This window comes from Pseudochaenichthys georgianus, chromosome 13 (assembly GCF_902827115.2).
Source record: "Pseudochaenichthys georgianus chromosome 13, fPseGeo1.2, whole genome shotgun sequence".
Lineage (NCBI taxonomy): Eukaryota > Metazoa > Chordata > Actinopteri > Perciformes > Channichthyidae > Pseudochaenichthys > Pseudochaenichthys georgianus.
In genome coordinates this window covers 33,800,617-33,818,201 of record NC_047515.1, presented here as the reverse complement: position 1 = coordinate 33,818,201, position 17,585 = coordinate 33,800,617, and the positions used below count along the sequence as shown (strand labels likewise).

General features: G+C 42.0%; 1 protein-coding gene across 1 annotated transcript in view; it reads left to right on the top strand.

Moving 5' to 3' along the window:
• The window catches only part of igsf11 (immunoglobulin superfamily member 11), a 109,004-nt gene that overhangs the window by 73,117 nt on the left and 18,302 nt on the right, over positions 1-17,585 (top strand). The window lies entirely within an intron of this gene.

Below are 17,585 nucleotides of genomic sequence, written 5' to 3'. Positions count from 1 at the left end.
AATGGCATTTAAAATCAGTCATTAAAAAGAAAAGCTAATAAAATAAACATTAAAAGAAAAAATACATGGATAAAAGTTACAGTGTAGTCTAAGATATGAATAGTTCAATTAAAAGCAGCGACAAAAAGAAAAGTCTTCAGCCTGGATTTAAAAGTAGTAAGAGTTGTAGCGGACCTGCAGGTTTCTGGGAGTTTGTTCCAGATATTTGGAGCATAATAACTGAATGCTGCTTTACCATGTTTAGTTCTGACTTTGGGGACAGAAAGCTGACCAGTCCCTGAAGACCTGAGAAATCTGGATGGTTCATAATTTAGAAGGAGGTCAGAAATGTATTTTGGGCCTAAACCATTCAGTGCTTTATAAACCAGCAGCAGTATTTTGAAATCTATTCTTTGACACACAGGAAGCCAGTGTAAAGACTTCAGAACAGGAGTGATGTGATCCACTTTCTTAGTGCTAGTGAGGACTCGAGCAGCGGCGTTCTGAATCAGCTGCAGCTTTCTAATAGATTTTTTAGTGAGACCTGTGAAGACACCATTGCAGTAGTCGAGTCGACTGAAGATAAAAGCATGGACAAGTTTTTCCAAATCCTGCTGTGACATTAGTCTTTTAATCCTAGATATATTCTTTAGGTGATAGTAGGCTGATTTAGTAACTGTTTTAATGTGACTGTTGAAACTCAGGTCAGAGTCCATGACTACATCTAGATTTCTGGCTTTATCTGTTGTTTTGAACATTGCAGACTGAAGCTCTGCGCTAACTTTGATACGTTCTGCCTTGGCTCCAAAAACCATTACCTCAGTTTTATCTTTGTTTAATTGGAGAAAGTTCTGACACATCCAGTCATTGATTTGTTCAATGCACTTACTCAGTGTTTGAATTGGAGCATAGTCTCCTGGTGAAATTGTTACGTACATTTGTGTGTCATCTGCATAGCTATGGTAACTTATTGTGTTGTTCTTCATTATCTGAGCCAGTGGTAGCATGTAGACGTTAAAGAGAAGAGGCCCCAAGATGGAGCCTTGAGGTACCCCACATGTCATATTTGTCAACTCAGATGTGTATTTACCTATAGAAACAAAGTTGTTTCTGTACTTTAAGTAGGATTCAAACCAATTTAGAACTGTTTCCGAAGGTCCCACCCAGTTTTCCAGTCGGTCTAGTAATATGCTGGCATTTTCTTTTGTAATGGCTAATCTTTACACCGTTTAGCTGTTACTTTACCTATGGCAAGGGCCTAAATGTTTTCCTTCCACTGGTAATATAAGAAGGCTATTATTCAGTATGTAAACAAGACTCTCGTGACCACAGTTACACACAAACATGGACACACTCACTCCGTTATCCTCTGAGACGCACAAGCAGCTCACTGCCTGTCAGTCAGGCCCTGAGGAGTCTCAGTGGACGCTCGCACGCAGAAAGACGTGAAGAAAAGATCAATGGGCTTGCGTTTATCGAGCAACATACCCTCCCTCCCACTCCTGCACCACACCATCACCACAATCCCCACCGCAAAGTCTCTGACCTGCCCCTCGACAGCCAACACAGTGAAGGTATTGATTTCTCTATATTAAGTCAGCCTTCATGAAAAGCCCCAGGCAGCAGAGGAGGAGCGGGAAAAGAAGGGTATGAAGAAGAGGAAGATGGGATGAAAAGAAAAGGTACTAGAAGAGAAAGGAGGGCAGGAAGAAATGTGTAAAAGTGTACATCAACACCTGATACTTTATATCACGCTGAACAGAATCACATGTCAGATGTAAGCGTGGCCTAAACTTCGGTACATGCCCAGGCTTTTGAAATGTTAAAAATAATTAGCTTGATCTGTTCTTGTTGTAGGTGTGACCCGCATGATTCACATGTTCTTTCAAGGAGATGAGAGATGACTGTGAAGCTTACATTATGAACATTATCGTTATGTTAAGTACAGACAGAATCAACTTCTTACCTCTAATGGAGGCTTTAATATGTGCAACACTGACTGACACATATCTCAATTAGCCCTCACAATAAAGGGTCATGAATTCAGCCATTTTATTCATACTGCATCAGTTGTGGGTTTCTACGTACGCTTAGATACTTTTTTTATCAGTGAAAGCATCTCCGAGTCCTTTATAACCCCCACAAAGACACAGTTATCAAAGCACCCTGTAAGAGCCCATGTACGAGCCTCGCTGCCTGCCTTTAAAGTCCACAGGTGCTTCACTATCAAAGCAAGTTAAACCAGGTTAAAGGAGGAAATCACATTTTCATATCAATATAACACCTTGTAATGCCTCCTCCATTGACTCCAGTCAGGTAAAGACTGTGACTTGGTGGCTTATATGTCAGTTCAGAAATGAGTGTTTAACCTGGGATTTGTGTGGATAAACGGTAATTGTAATGTTGGGTTGTTTAAAACGTTAGTGTGTTTGGAGGTGGAGTAAATGTCTGCTGAGCCTAATGGGCATCACGTGCAGCTCCTCATTCATCAGCTGTTACTCTCTTCTGCCTTCCTTCCCTCGCTCTGTCTCTCACACGCCTTCTCTCCGTCATGCACGCACACTCATTTTCACCCATCTTATCTTTTCACTGCAACCCCACTCTTTGTGGAGGAGTAATAGGAGGCGTGTTTGCCAGCCATATGGCAGTGCCAGGGGCCTCCGGAGCAGATGTGCTCGGCATTGGGGCTCTGCTCTGTCAAGCACATGGAAACACACACACACACACACACACACACACACACACACACACACACACACACACACACACACACACACACACACACACACACACACACACACACACACACACACACACACACACGCACACACACACACACACACACTCACAGCGACTTGCGCTTTGCCTGTTATAAAGAAGAGGTCACTGACTGACAAAAACATTATCTAACTACCAAAGTGTGGTGCAGGAGCGACAATCCTACTGTGAGCAACCTTCGGGTCTCAATGGGACTTTTTTCAGTGTATGATTTTTTCTGAAAGTTGTGAATCCTGTAATAAAACACAAGCAGAATGTTCAACCACTTGTATAGAACACACTCAAATGCCCAAAAATACAATATGTTGTATAATGTGATGGTATCCAAGCACAATGCTTCAACTGTAAAGATGCTTATAGGACAGCAGAATCACAGGTTTGTTAAGCATCATAACATAAATGTCCTTTTTTACCCAGATATTTTATATATTGAATCTACTGAAAGATGGTAAATGGATCACAGAGTTGCCTTTGACCGATCAGACCGATCAGAAAACTTTCTTTGAGAGCGCCGACTCAGCGTGTTTGTGTTGATTTTTTTCTCGAGCCCTTTTTATGCTGAATAGTAGAAGAAAGATGGAGGTGTGTGTGTGTGTGTGTGTGTGTGTGTGTGTGTGTGTGTGTGTGTGTGTGTGTGTGTGTGTATGTGTGTACGTGTGTTACAGTACAGTAAAGTTTCCTCTGAATGAAATGGGATGCAAATTTGAACAGTGTGCAGAATGAGAATATAGGCTGGTTCCCAGTGTTTGCTGAGCCAGCGTTCGACCTACATCAAACTTCCAAAAACAGAATTAGTTAGTAAGCATCAATCATGCTGGTCAACACGTAGGCACAAGCACACATCAAAGCATTCTGGGTAAAAAGGTTTCCCACACAGATTCACTTTCTTTAAGCATTCACTTAAAAAACTGTTCAGATGTACCTCAGTTTATTATCTACAACAACTTATTAAAATTAGTACACCGGTGCTGGTTGAGACAGAAATAAAATAATGATGTAGTCATGTTGCAAGCAATTTTATCACAATAACAATTAATATGAGAGTTTGTTTCAGCCCTGAAATAACTTCATATCAATTTATGATGAATTGTGCCTGTGACAAAATCTATAAATACTTACATGTAAGCTTATTTTGTGTAATGTTTACAGATGAAATAGAGGGAGGCTGAGCTTTGCTTATTGTAAAGGATAATGTACTGTAATCATATGACATACCTCACATGTGTATTTACCACTGAAATACGTCCATTCATCAAGAATACTTGTCTACACAAAACTGAACATGTCTAAAAGAGATCCATGTCAGGCCACAACCCTCCTTAGTTCCTGGATCAACTCAACATAATTAATCAAAAGTCGACTGTGAATGGGCAGCGCAAACAAAAGATGACAACAACTATTTTTTAATTTCGATACAAATTGGTTTTTGAAGGGAATCAATATTTGTTCTTATTCCTTCTCTAAATAACAACACGCATCACTTGGCTGGTCGTATGTCATGGTGCTCTGAGTCAGCTCAGAGCAGCTGTCCACAAGGAGATCATAAAACCTTTTCAGACACTTGGGAAGATAAGTTCAGAGCAAGTGTGTGTGTGTGTGTGTGTGTGTGTGTGTGTGTGTGTGTGTGTGTGTGTGTGTGTGTGTGTGTGTGTGTGTGTGTGTGTGTGTGTGTGTGTGTGTGTGTGTGTGTGTGTGTGTGCACGTGCGTGCGTGCAAGACAGCGGGTGAATCGGAGTCAGTGGTTTCTCAATACTTTCAAATAGAAAAAGTTTGACAGGTTGATCTTATATACTGTACAGAGTGTGTTATTTTTTTTTAATCATAGGACATGGAGGAAGGTCATGCAACATGAAGAAAGTTAAGGAAATAAAGATATCAGAAGTAGCTGTAACTGGTTTGGGACAAGGCTTTGGTTTGGTCCTTCTGTTCCCCACAGTCCTCTGATAGACTCCATTCCTGAGTGACTGACTCAAATATATATCTAAAAAAAGACTTATCATATATTAAGCAGTAAAACTAATTATTTTTAATTTGAACCTTTTTTGAACTGTTATAAATCAGATGTGGCAGAACTCAACCTTAGAGGAGACTTTCAGCTTTACTCTCTGCTTTCCTCCGATAATACACATCAGTGGCACCGAGTTGAGCGAGGGTTCATCGTGAAGGTGAGCCACACAGGGACTCACACAGGGGATAAATCATTACGGGCCTTATATTGCTGGAGAACTGTACTGACCAAATCAGCTGCAAAAGCGCAGTTTCTCCCAGGAGGCAGGACGAGCAGGGCCGGCTCTAGACAATTTGCAGCCCTAGGCGAGAATTTAGCTGGCGCCCCCCCCCCCCCCCATAGAATATATAAAGAAAAATCTCTACAAAAGACGAATACACTACAAAAACAGAAACTTATTGACATAGGCAAAAAGGCTTCAAATGTATTCAGTATTGTCTGAACATGTTTGAATTGGGGGATGGACGTCACATCCTCTAGGGGGCTCCGGGGGCTCCCCCGGGAAGACATTTTTGAACATTTTAAAGTAAAATGCTTCAATCTGGTGCACTTTTAGCACACAATTACTACTAGATCGAGGGGGTACAACTCTAAAACACCCATATGAAAAAGATCAGTTAACATTTTAATAATCAAATGAGTATGTGAACATAACCAATAACCTACCATAGCCAATACATGTAACTTATTTTATTTTTGTTGTTCATTCATATCTTATTTGACCTAGTTAACATTCATTTATGTATTCATATTTTTATCTCTCCAGTTTTTAAACGATATTTTTGGTTTACTGTCCTATAGTATACATTGAAAACACCAACCCCCCCACCCTACACACAAATACAAAAAACACACTTGCTTTAGTTATAATTCAACAAACATCTTTTAATAAACAAGTAGCTTCCACAGAAGGACTTATAGAACTATTTTAAAGAACACTTACGAACACACGTATTGTAATAATAAATAAATAAAATAAAATAAATGAAAAAATATTAACAAATACATAAAAACGATTTATACAAAAAAAGAACAATTACATTTCTGTTTTTGAACACACATATTGTAATAATAAATAAATACCTTACTGACTTGTTTGACTTAAACACTCAGAATTGCACTCGTCTTGACTTCTTTGCTGCAAAGTCATCGATAACATCCTCATATGACAGCTGACGAGAAACATCACTGTTAATGCTGATGATGGCAAGTCCACTGAGGCGTTCTTGGACCATTGTAGACCTCAGGTAGGTTTTCATTAACTTCAGCTTTGAGAAGCTTCTTTCTGCTGAAGCCACTGTCACTGGCATAGTGACTGCGATCCTGAGGGCCACCCACATATTAGGATAAACCTCCCTCAGGTTCTTCCTTTCCAAGAACACCAACAGTTCCAGGGTGGTCATTGTGGGTGAGGGGAGAGTTGGAAAGTTCATCAGCTCCAGTGCCAACTCTTTTCCATCTATGTCTGACTGTCCGCCAGAGCTCAGGGTGTTGCTCAGTGTTTGACTGCTTTGTCAGCTCGTTTCTGGGCAGTTCGGGGAAGTTGACAAGCACCCCAAACTTTGCCTGAACTTCTTTCAGGTGTTCAGAACGCTCATTGAGGGAAGTGATGCAAACATCAACCACCCTGTTGAAAAATGTAACTTCCATCTTGTTTAGGGCATTGGCCATTGGCTCATCAGGTGCTTCATAAGAGAAGTCTTCCAGGGTGGCCTTTGTCTTTCTCAGGAGGTCAACTGCGATGTCATGTTGCATTGACACAGACTGCATGACCTTACTGACCTGTTTGACTTTACTGAGGATGTCGTACCACACCACAGTGCGAATGGAGAAGCGGTAGGACCCCACTTCCTCAGCCAAAGACTGTGCCTCTATTTTGATCATCATGTCAGTGGCCTTGTCCCTCACCTCCAAAAGTGCATCTCGAACATGTTGAGCCTGATATCGCACAGCTTCCACACTATTGACCCGGCTCTCCCACCTGGTTTCAGACCATTATTTCAAGGTAGTGGTGACATGGCTCTTCAAAATGTCCCAGCGCTTTGTGGATGCTGAAAACAATGTAAAAAGCTTTTGGAGGTAGCCAAAGTATCCAGTGGCATCTAGGGAGCTTTTCGCTGCATCAGCTAACACCAGATTGAGAGTGTGTGCGCCACATGGCACGAATAGTGCCCTCGGGTTTAGTTCAAGTAACCTGGCCTGAACTCCTTTGTTTTTCCCTCGCATATTGGCACCAGTGTCATAAGACTGTCCCCTACAGTCCTCAAAGGGGATGTTCAGTTCTTGGAGCCTGTCCAGGATGAGGGATGACAAACTCTCGCCAGTTGATTCCTCAGCAACAAGGAACCCCATGAAGTGATCCTTAACTTGTGGCATCTCTTCCATTGTAACAATCCTTAAGATGACTGATAACTGCTCTGTGTGGCTAATGTCAGGTGTGCAGTCCAGAATGATGGAATAATATTTAGCCTTCTTAATTTCTTCAATCATATGGGCACTGATTCTCTCACCGATACATTCAATGAGTTCATTTTGAATATTTTTTCCGAGATATGTGGTATGGCTTGCACCCCTTTTGACTTTAGCAACGTGTTCTTTCATTACAGGGTCAAACATTGCCATCAGCTCCACTTCTTTAAGGAAGTTGCCATTGTTGGGTTTGTTGAGTGTGTCACATGTTCCCCTGAGGCCCATGTTTCTGTCAGCTAATGATTGAATGATGGCGACCAACCTTGTTACCACCTCATGCCATCTCTTCCTTTCTATGTCTGTAAGCGCCATCTCAGTCCTATCAATAGTTTGCCCCTTTTGTAATCGAAACTCTAACTCTTTCCATGATTCCATGTGTTTAGTATGTTCTGGAGTGTTCTCGTGTGTTTTCAGTAATTGGTGGCAATTTTTCCAGTCATTTAGTCCTGCACTGATTAATTTGTATTCCTTCTGGGAGAACAGCTTGCAGTAAAAAAAGTAAAGGCTGTCGTTTTTCTGTGAGTACAATAGCCAGCTTCTCTTGATTCTTTCCCCATTTACCAGTTTTCTATAAAAGTATTGGTGGTGGCAGCTTCTCCCATCCTGTCGTTTTGAAAAAATTAAGTGTGGTTTTGCCTGATAGGGTCCTCTGCTCACAAACTCTGTTCTTACCTTATCAGACATGGATGGACAGTCGGCAGGGTCAACAGCTGCTGCCTTTGTGGCGTCACGTGCTGCAGACTGTGTTGTGGTACTCGGGATCAATGTTTCCCCTGCAGATTGTGTAGCAGCAGGTTCACTTGGGATCGGTATCGATACGTTTTCACCTGCATGCACAGTCAAACATGCATGTGTGTGTGTGTGTGTGTGTGTGTGTGTGTGTGTGTGTGTGTGTGTGTGTGTGTGTGTGTGTGTGTGTGTGTGTGTGTGTGTGTGTGTGTGTTTTGTGTTTTACATTAACATGTACATTATTAGTAATATAGGTACTATTGTAATGTACAATAATAAACTAGAAAACTGTGGTACTGTGCTGGGAAGCTTCCAGGTGTGAACATGTGTATGAACTACCCACAACCCTAATAAACTCAACAGGCAATATCACATCAGGCAGTGATGCAGTAGACTCAGGTTGTGCAGTGGTGGGAGTGGGATTACCTAGATATTTTAACAATGCACCTGGAAATTACACAGAGAATAATGTAGTAGGTATCTATCTGCAATAATACTGAGCAGTTCAGACCAGCTGACATAATTTCCTGTGCCCAAATATGCAAAATATATTTTTTAAGTGATAACCTAGCTAGTTAATGATTTAGCAGACTTATTTTGTGTCCAGACCATTACCATTTGTAAGCTACAGATGGAACAAAATAGATAGCTTTAATAATAATAAATATATATAATGAATACAAGAAAAACCACACAGTGCAGTTGGTGTAAAAAGAGCTATCAAGCTAGATGGTAAAGCAGCTCATCTGCTAGCTTCTATCATACTATATATCAGCTGCTATCATTAGCTAACGTTAGCTAGCTAGCTTTATACCGTTGCTTGAAAAATGCCAATAAACACAAACAGTCATCAGACATACCTCTGTTTTCCTGGAGTTTTTCCTCCTCTCTCTTTCTTCGCCTTTTCCAATGCGCCCCAGACGGCTTTTTGTTGGGGTTGCCCCGCTTCATGTTGTGACAGTGAAGTTCTAATTCTCGTTCAAGACGCGAGCGCGCGCGACACGCGAAACACAAATGGACAGAACCAAAGAAAACATAGAGAGGGGTGGTGCAGTGTTGGGGCGCCCCTACGTTTTATTTTTCATATTCTCAAAAAAAACAAATGAATCCTGATCTGAGCGGCGCCTAAAAAAAGGAATCTGGGGGGCACCGACAAAAATAAAAAAATATACATAGGCCTATTAAAAAAATAAAAATAAATAATAATCTGGACTGCACCCCTGCGCACCCTCTACAGTTCAGCGCCCTAGGCGAAAATGTATAACGCCAGTGCGGCGGGCCGGCCCTGAGGACGAGTGTTGGCGGGCTTAAAATCATAGTCTTAATTTGGAGAGGTAGTGAAGGAGAGGAAGACAGAGCGAGAGATACAAAGAGGTAGATCCAACGAGGCAGAATGATGCAGAAAAGAAACAAAGAAAAGAACAAAGTAGAGTAAGACAATTAAGTAAGACAGCAATCACTGCCTACAAGCCAATTACTTTCTAAGGGGTATGAGACAAAGCTACCTTAGGCTAAATGCTGGTTCCAGGAATAGTACTCTAGTATTATCTGCTGGCTGGCACTGTGGGGCTCTGGCTGGCTGACTGAGAAGCTTAGACTGTATTTGCGTTAACCTGTGTCGTGCAGACAGTGGAGGAGTGCCAGTAGACTTGCTTACCTGCTGACGTATAGTACAGAAGGTAACAACGCTGCGTTTTCACAATACAACAGTGTCAGGGCCTCTGGTTTCAAATAAAGCATCTGCAATCATTTTTAAAGTTGTTCTTTTTTTACATTTACATTTCTCAACTGCTCGTTATGGTGGTTAGTAATTGACATAATTACAAATATGATTGTGTAACAACCTTATGCTCTAATCAAAATCAATAATGGTACTTCGACTAGGGAATGCTGCATTTTTTACACTTTCTGTCATTTTAACTTTTACCTCTAAGCTACCTACATACCAGTCATGGAGACACACTGTTGTCACTCACTTAAAAGAGACTTGAGGATGTCAGCAGCAAAAGAGCCAAACATAACCCCTTGCCATTCATGTCATCTTACTGGCAGATCAGTATGCTTGCCAGGATTTTAGATATATGCGTGCACTGCAGACACTGTGACAGGTTTGCCAAACATGCATGTCAGACAGGGAATGGAGTTACACAGAGATGGAGACGTGAAAATAATCTGTTTCTTAAGGGGAATCCAGGTCTGGTTCCTCAGCTGTCATTTGAAACAACATACCCAACAACATGTGCTGGCGATTTGCAAAACAGCATGTTTTTTTGTTGCTGTATGAGCGAGCATGGGAGATGTTTTTGGTTAGAGCTGAATATTGCGATTAGTGTACTCCACTGAAGTTGGTACTTGATATTTTTTGGACAAAGTGTTTGTGTGTGTGTGTGTGTGTGTGTGTGCGTGCGTGCGTGTGTGTGTGTGTGTGTGTGTGTGTGTGTGTGTGTGTGTGTGTGTGCGTGTGTGTGTGTGTGTGTGTGTGTGTGTGTGTGTGGGGGTGTGTGTGTGCGTGCGTGCGTGTGTGTGTGTGTGTGTGTGTGTGTGTGTGTGTGTGGGGGTGTGCGTGTGTGTGGGTGTGTGTGCGTGCGTGCGTGCGTGCGTGCGTGCGTGTGTGTGTGTGTGTGTGTGTGTGTGTGTGTGTGTGTGTGTGTGTGTGTGTGTGTGTGTGTGTAATGTCCAGGGCTGCATGTGCAGAGCCATCTGTTTGCCGCTTTAGCAGTAGTCTTCCAATGCCCGGGCTTATCTGTGCACGAGGGCAGTGGCCTACTTTAACCTTCTGCTCGCTCATTGCACACAGACGAGCTCACTAGTTTGGTTGGTCACCAGTTTGCTTGTTAACAATTACTTTTCACCGTCATTTGCATTTAACTTTGACCCCAGAGCAGTCGACTCAACTTGTATGCTGATGCCAGAGAAACACAAATAAACCTATAGTCAGCTGCAATGTCTCAATACAGACCAGGTCACAAGTGGGGACTTTCTGCTACTCATGTGATGTGACAACATGTTTTGCTTCTATCCAGCAAATATCTTGCAATGCGTTCCAGAACTAACTTCCAAATAGTTCAGATAAAGTGTGATTGAACTGCTGCACATTTGACTGTCCATTCATTGTGAGGATGTAAGCATATAGCGTGACCAATGCTACATGCTACAGCTTGTTTGTGGACAATGAGGCCTTTTGTTTATAGTAGTAACACATTAGGATCGCTGTAAGTCGGGCAAGTCCGACACAGTACAGTTAAGAGGACAGTATTAAGCTATGTAGGGTTGTAAGAGGGCGCTCTTAGGGAGTTGGCTGTTGTAGCTAATAGGTCAACTGGGAGGGGCGGGGCATGGGATGAAGGGGAGGATGAGTGAGAGATTTGAAGGGCTCTTTCATCGGGTGAGGGTTTGTCGGAAGGACCAAAAGGGGAGAACATGGAGACGAGGAGGGGAGATAAATGGAAGAAAAGGAGTGGTTAAATGGGCCAAATCATGTGAGGACAAATCTTTAACCTGAAATCATCTGAGATCCCTGGCTGTGACCAACCAAAATCCCCCACCCAATAAATGAATTGTGCACAATAATGTTTTTAACAATCAGAGAATGTAATGTGAAGAAGTATCTAGTCGTTCAGATATAGATTCATGTACCAGCATGCAAATTATCATTTTTCATTTTCTATAGTAAGTAGTTTACAACGAAATCTGCACACAATTTGACAGAGGACGGTGCCCTCAGGAGGAAAGTTATTTTTCAGATTTAGTACACAGTTTGTTTGTATGGTTTGTTTGTTATGAACACAGTAGACAGGACCAGCATTTGCTTCTTTGTGAAATATGAATGAGGACCTTTTATAATATGCTCCCTATAGACTCTGATAAAAAGGCCAGCCTAAAGGCTCAGTTTGTTTACTAGATGTGTAACATCCTCTTACAGCCCTATCAACATCTAAAGTGAGTATTAGGTTTATCATCTATCAGAATTAAATAGATGTATCAGATGTTATATAGACAGCACAGCTTGCACAATAAGTTCAAAGACATATATTGACATTTTGGAAAATGTGCTTGCTATGTTTCTTGCTGAGAATTACTTTGTTGAATATTGTTACAGGCAATACATTAATTATGAAGCTGCAGCCAGCTGCCGGTTAGCCTAGTTCAGCATTAAGAATGAAAAGAGGGGAAACAGCTGCCCTTAGCTAACAAAGTCAACCTACTTACACCTTTGACACGGACTATATCAATAAATGTATCTTGTTTGTTTCATTTGAACAAACAGTGTACAAAAAGGGTATAAATTGCAAGTTGTGTAACTTCCTGTGGAGACAGCAATACATTACTGACACTCCCAATACATGTTTTTTCCGCACACTCATTCACAAAAAAACTGATTGTTATCCTCTACACCAGGGGTGTCAAACTCAATTTCATTGCAGGCCACATTCGCATAAAGGATGCACTCAAAGAGCCGGTTGTAGCTAGGGCCTATATATAATATATATATAAAATAATGTATTATATGACATTATTGCCTCTGAATTGGATTATTATCGGATAACTTAGTAATTAACTACGTCTGAAAGCAGAAGTCCAGGGCAAATAATTGCAAGTCTCTTCAGTGCACAATGTCACAAAACGAGATGCATTGTGGGACATGTAGTTTACGGGCAACCTGCTTCTGTAAAGTGGCATGTAACCGTATAATTATATTCTTTGCAATCTCTTGCGGGGCCACATAAAATGAAGTCGCGGGCCGGATTTGGCCCCTGGGCCTTGAGTTTGAGACCCCTGCTCTACACAAACAAAAATAATATGTCGGTGGGCTTTTTAAAACCTTTGGACAGAGCCAGACTGCTCTCTCCTTGTTTCCATGTTAAGCTAGGCTAACTGTTTTACACTTTTTTATCTGTCTGGCTTCACTCTCAGCAAGACAATTCAAAAACAAAATGTTTATTCCATTGAACTCGCAATAATATTTTAGGCTTTCCCGACTATGCAGAAGGAACATATACTGTACCCAATCATTATATCCATTCATAAAATGTCTGTCATCGCAGCTTATAAAGAGGTATTCAGGCAGTATACACTTATACACATTCAGTTTCAAAACGTAGTTGTTCTGTGACTTATTTTTACCTCAGCAGTGCTTTGAGCTTGATGAGTTCCCACGAGCAGCTGGGTACACAGCCATACCACCTGAGTTTCACACGGATGTCTTTGTTCGCTTGTTGGTTCGCCCTGGTGCCTCACGGGCAGCCGCGACATCACAGGGTCCGCCATACATGGACACAGCCCATCACAAGGCCCCTGGGTATCCTGCAAAAGGAATGGGACAGAGCGTCGTTTCTGCGTGGGCACAGGTGTCGGTGCACAGGAATCCATGTGTGGATGTGTTCATGCTTGTGCTTGATTTCATGCTTTTTGTCCTCGCAGTTGCTTCACTTCTAGTGTGTAGGTTAAAGCACGAACGCAAATCGCAAATGGCGTTTGAGTCCAAAGAGTGGATGCAGATTAAACATGAAATGTGATCAGAGCTGCCAACTGTCACGCCTGAAGCAGGAGATACAAGATGTTCTCGATCTCTCGTCGCTGCCTCACTCTTCTCCTCTCACTCCTTAAGAGGTCTCACGCTCGGAGAAAACGCAGCTGACAAAAGGAGGCTATCACGCATTCGCCTGCTGACTGTGATGTCTGTGTTGGTTTCTCCTTCAAAGATGACAATACTATTGTCACGGAACCTGAAAGCACAGATTGATGGTCATTTAAGACGAGTTGGAGGATTTGGATACTCACTGTTGCCTGCAAAGAGGAATACACTTAGTATAGAGAGGATTAAAATGTAACTTTCACATGTGTGTTGCCTTTCTTTAGCCACTCTTTTAGCACCATCATCAATCATCTCACTTTAAAATGTGTGTGTGTGTGTGTGTGTGTGTGTGTGTGTGTGTGTGTGTGTGTGTGTGTGTGTGTGTGTGTGTGTGTGTGTGTGTGTGTGTGTGTGTGTGTGTGTGTGTGTGTGTGTGTGTGTGTGTGTGTGTGTGTGTGTGTGTGTGTGTGTGTGTGTGTGTGTGTGTTCCAGCCCTCCCACTGAAGCTGTGCCAGAGGCTCATCACAGCATCAGGGCATCTGTTTGAAACTGAAATAAAAGTCAAACCTATGAATAAAAGAGCCACATGAATAAAAACACAGGATGCAAATGACTTGCCAAGCAGGGATTGTCTGTGTGTGAGAGAGTGGAAGTGTTGCATTCACCCTGCATGTGTTCTCCATGCCATCATGGCTGAACCCTAGCTTCACTGAGATTGTATGCAAACACACACACACTCTTGCAGCACACGCTTACACATTATTTCCATGCTCTCTGAGGTGTATGGTTCTCTCATGCATTAATCAACAGCAGTTTTGACACTTGGCTCCCGAATGAAGAGGAGACCAGTTTAACGGAGCCACGCTGAAGGTGCTCTCCTTCCCTCCTCCAGCACTGCAAGCGCTGCCTGGGGTGACTTTATCAATTAGGGCTCTCTAGAAACAACAGCATCCTCCCTTTTTGCTTCTACCCTCCTGAATTTCCACCCTCCCCTTTCTCTCCCTTATGTATTCCTCCTTGCTGTACCTCCCTATCTGACTTTTGTTCCTCCCTTCTCATTGTGCACCCTTGACTTGTGCTTCTCTGTTCATCCTCCTTGTACATTACACCCCAAACTTTCTCCCCACTTCCTTAACCGTTACTCCTCTCTTGTTGGTCCTTTGTTACTTCCTACCTTTTTCTCCATGCAAAACATAAAGAACAATTCTGTCCTAATAAGTCATTTTAAAAGAAAACATATTCATAAGCTTAAAGAACTTTTGTGGGAAGTTGACAAATCACTGATTTAATTATAATTGACTGGGTCCATCTATTTTGGATGATGCTCATTTTTTTGTGTTACAATGAAATGAATGCCAAACATGATTTATTTGACACAACAAGTTATCCATTTACTGAGTCATTTTATTATTGACAAAAACATGCAAAATGAAAAACACAACTCAGGTGATAAATTACTGTTCACAAGAGAACACACTTGCACAGAGGCTTTCTATACCCTTGGCCCTTTATTTCATGTATTAATAAATCCCAGACAGCCAATATCATCCGTCTTGTATGTCAATGCTTAGAGCTAAGAAATACTGATACCTTAACTGTCTACATTTTGCGAACTGACTTAACAATGAGGTGTACATTTGTCCTAATCTACATTCATAGATCTGCTGTAGTCAGCATACTGTGTTTTTGGTCATTTAAATCACACGTCTTTGTAGTAATTGAGTGACTAAATGTTGTTGATCAAATCATCTTGAATGTTTTATCAGAATGGAATACAAGAGTTTGGATTAACAAGGACCTACTAAAGTCTCTCTGTCAGTCATTAATTAAGGTGCAAGTTCATCTATTACAGTCACTGTGGGAATTGGCAGGTCAGCATCAGTTAGGAATGACTGTTTAGTTTTTGCTATTTCCAGCCAGGCTCAGTCCTGCTGTGCGGCGCCTTGAGGCAGCTCAGGGCTGAAAAAAGAGAGCAGCAGGGAATAAAACGTGGTCAGGGAAATGGAGAGTATTGGATGTTAAACCCAATGAGATGGACTGCTCATTTACTTTACTTATGAGCCTGGAGACATGAAGACAACTGCAGAACTCTGTGGGCAGCGCTGAGCAAGACAGGCAGAACAAAACCATGCAGGAAAAGAACGAAACAGGAAAAAGCACAACATACTGTATCATCCTCAGGCCTGCTTAGAGAGCATTTCCTACAATCAGAATTGTTCGCTTTTGACTCGAATCATGGCATTTGGACAGCATTGCTAAACGTTGCTGTGCCACAACAGGTTTAACTGTGGGTAATACATATCTTGGTGGCCACATTTGACTCCCACCATTGATCCCTCACATACCAACCCTTTACATTATTCTTTGTGGAAGAGAGGTTGTCTACCGGACATGCTCCAAGAGCAGTGCTGAATAACTGGCATAAATCTTTGAAAGTATTGTTTGCAAGAATGAGGCAATGCTAAGCAACTACACAGTTCAGCGGACGAGCTGTCGAGCTGTTCCCCTCTCTGTTCCCCTCTCTGTCTTTTAGATGTGTCCCTGAAGGGCTACCGTACATGTCACACTTGAGTTTGAAGATGCATAGCAGTGGGTGGGATGCCTTGTGTGTGTCTGTGTTGGAGATCAAATGTGCATAATGTGAACGCTATATGTACAGTACATGTGTCTGTGCTTATTTGAGATGTTGTTAGTGTGTGTTTCTTGGTTGGTCGTGGGAGCTTACAGGCTCTGTGCTCATGGGTTCTCTAATCCAGTGTTTTGAAATGAGCCCTCCAGCTGTTGTGGGCTTGAGAGACTGCTGCCTTGGAGGAGGCTTAGAGACGATAAGATGCTCCTTCTATCTTCACTCCTCTAGGACCTCCTCTTTCATTCTTTCGTTCAGTTTTTCTCATTCTTTATTTTCTTCCTCCTTTCCTTAATCTTCTTCTGTCTTTATCCCCTCTCTAAATCTAGCACGTTTAATATCTATGTGGCCATGAGAATGAACACTTACACTGATCTCATGCTGCCGATACAATAGCACATGCTGTTAGGGTCGTAACCCTTCGTGTGAACTTCGCCTTTTTTGCAGGAAATCCTCGATTAAGAGCATAGGTTGATTTTGCGCATGAAGTGAACATTGTGTACACAGAGGACATAAGAAGATCAGACTAGAGGGGTGACCTAAAACCCTGTTATTCATTATATTATACATATATTGATGGCCTGAGTTTGTAGGCGTCATGAGGGGTAATGGGAGGCCATTAGCTGCATTGTGACGTACACACGTAGAGGACGTTACATTACTTAATGTGCAATCTTGTTTTCAAGCAATTGAGTGAGGAGTTATACTTCTGTAAATCATACATATTGACATAGAAGTGGATTTTTTCGCCTTTTACGAAAATCGCTTGCATGTATGGCAATTCTTTTCATGAACATATCTCAAATGAACCATTACTGAGCGGAGCAGTTCAAGCACTGCCTATCTGCACTGTGCCAGCAGTGAGCCTGCCGGGTGTGTGGTGTCTGCCAGCAGAAGGAAAGCGTAGGAAGTCTGCAGGTGTCCGGTGGACAGAGAGGGAGCAACAGGCAGTCTGTCAGCTAGAAAATGATGCTGAAATTCAGAACCCAAATTAGGCATAAACGACACTTATGTCCTTACAATTCCTAGCACATGCCTTATACATTTTGTGACTTAAAAATAAAACAGATAATCTGATGTATGGTGAGATTTATATTGTGTTGTCGGAAGTGATCAGTGATTGCACTTGACATCTGGCTTGACTCCTACGTAACCACACATGAAGGCCTGTCGTTTCTAGTATTGGCTTATGGAAAGATCATCATCTTACATTATCACTAACAAGGACATGATCAATTATCTGTAATCATATCAGTGCCATCCTCCTCCTTGTCATGTTTAGATAAGATGACTTCCCATTGGGGTTTTTGGACATGGATACATGCTTGCGGGGGAAGTCTAACTTAATTTTGCCTGTAATGTCTTTAGCTGTTCCAGAAATAGGATGCTGCATGTACATATTTGTCTTTATGGGTCTGTTG